At 47.8% G+C, this 2,132-nt stretch overlaps 1 pseudogene; it reads right to left on the minus strand.

Annotated features, from left to right (window-relative positions):
- Positions 1–200: 200 nt before the first annotated feature.
- On the minus strand, positions 201–1,676 carry LOC127423702 (NADH-ubiquinone oxidoreductase chain 2-like; annotated as a pseudogene).
- Positions 1,677–2,132: the final 456 nt, after the last annotated feature.

Below are 2,132 nucleotides of genomic sequence, written 5' to 3' on the forward strand. Positions count from 1 at the left end.
ATTATAACAAAGGCGTGGGCGGTAACGATTACATTATAAATTTGATCGTCGCCGAGAAGTGATCCGGGTTGGCTCAGTTCGGCTCGGATTAGAAGGCTTAGGGCAGTTCCTACTATTCCGGCTCAGGCACCAAATACAAGATAAAGGGTGCCAATGTCTTTGTGGTTGGTAGAGAAGAATCAGCGTGTGATTGCCACAGGTAGGATGGCCGAGTGTTATAGGCGGTGGGTTGTAGCCCCGAAGACAGAGGTTTGAGTCCTCTTCCTGTCATAGCTCCGTGGTGAAGAGCACATTAGATTGCAAATCTAAAGACGCAGACTAACCTCTGCCGGGGCTTTCTTCCCGCCTCACCCGGCTAACGGCGGGAAGAAGTAGATGAATGCTCGCTGGCTTGGGCGCTTAGCTGTTAACTAAGAGTTTGTAGGATCGAGGCCTTCTCATCTAGAAAGGCTTTAGCTTAATTAAAGTGTCTGATTTGCATTCAGAAGATGTGGGATAGAGTCCCGCAAGTCTTATCAGGGGCTAGGAGGTTTTCACTCCTGCTTAGAGCTTTGAAGGCTCTTGGTCTATATTATTATCCTAAGTCCCTATGTAGCCATCAGTAGGACTGCTGGGGTCAGAGGGAGTAGTCCTAGCGCAATGGTTGTGGAGAGGGCCAGTGGGAGGGTTAATTGGGTTGATTGGGCCCGCCAGGGGGCGATTGAGTTGACTGTACTGGGGAAAACTGTCAGGGTCATTGCGTAGCATAGACGCAGATAAAAGTAGAGACTCAGTAGGGCAGCCAGAGCTATCACCGTTGCCGTGAGAGGCAGGTCTTGTTTAGTCAATTCTTGTAGAATTAACCATTTTGGTATAAATCCAGTCAGGGGAGGTAAGCCTCCCAGGGAGAGTAGGACCAAAGCAGTCGTTGCTACTAGAACCGGGCTTTTTGACCATGCTATTGTCAGAGTGTTAATTTTTGTGGCGGACGAGGCTTTCAGTGCCAGGAATGCTGCGGATGTCATAAAAATGTACGTTCCTAGTGCAAGGAGTGTCAGTTGTGGGGCGTACTGCAAGATGATGACTATTCATCCCATGTGGGCGATTGATGAGTAGGCTAGGACTTTTCGAAGTTGGGTCTGATTTAGTCCGCCCCACCCGCCAACTAGTGTTGACGTTACCCCCAGTAACGTTAAGAGTGTGGGGTTGATGGCTGGGGCCACTTGTATGATTAGTGCAAACGGTGCAAGTTTCTGTCAGGTTGAAAGAATTAATCCCGTTAATAGGTCCAGGCCCTGTAGTACTTCTGGCATTCAGAAGTGGACTGGCGCTAGCCCAATTTTAAGTGCTAGGGCAGCAATGACCATTGTAGCGGCAAGAGGGTGTGATAAGTTGTTAATGTCTCACTCTCCGACGAGTCAGGCATTTGTCGTGCTTGCAAACAGGATTATGGCTGCTGCAGTAGCTTGGGTCAGGAAGTATTTGGTGGTTGCCTCTACCGCTCGTGGGTGGTGGTGCTGGGCCATGAGGGGCAAAATCGCTAGGGTGTTAATTTCCAGTCCTATTCAAGCAAGCAGCCAGTGGGAGCTGGCAAAAGTTAGGGTAGTTCCCAGTCCGAGGCTGGACAAAAGAATGGTGAGTACGTAGGGGTTCATTGGTAGAGGAGGGATTTTAACCGTCATGTTCGGGGTATGGGCCCGAAAGCTTAATTAGCTGACCCTATCTTAGAAAGTGGTGTAGAGGAAGCACCAGGAGTTTTGATCACAAAATGTTTGGTTTTTTTGGTGTGGGGGGCTCTGTAGTGCCCCCTTGAAAATGGGCATGTAAGGGGGCTCTGTAGCACCCCCATTTTCACCTACTGTCACAAAAATTGGTGCATATATAGTTCTCATCAAGCCGAACAACTTATATACTCTCAGTCATTAGCTCTGCCCAACAGGAAGTCGGCCATTTTGGATTTTCTGAAAATCACAGGCTCTGAACTTTTAAATACTCCTAGGGGATTCATGTGACTGGCAACAAATTTGTACAACATCATGCCAAGACATTGCAGATGCTAAATTACGAAATAATTTTTGATATTCTGAATGGTGTCGCCATGGCGAAGCAATACATTTATGGTGAAAAATGGGAAACAGGAAATGCCTTATATC

The sequence above is a fragment of the Myxocyprinus asiaticus genome, chromosome 33 (assembly GCF_019703515.2).
Source record: "Myxocyprinus asiaticus isolate MX2 ecotype Aquarium Trade chromosome 33, UBuf_Myxa_2, whole genome shotgun sequence".
Classification (NCBI taxonomy): domain Eukaryota; kingdom Metazoa; phylum Chordata; class Actinopteri; order Cypriniformes; family Catostomidae; genus Myxocyprinus; species Myxocyprinus asiaticus.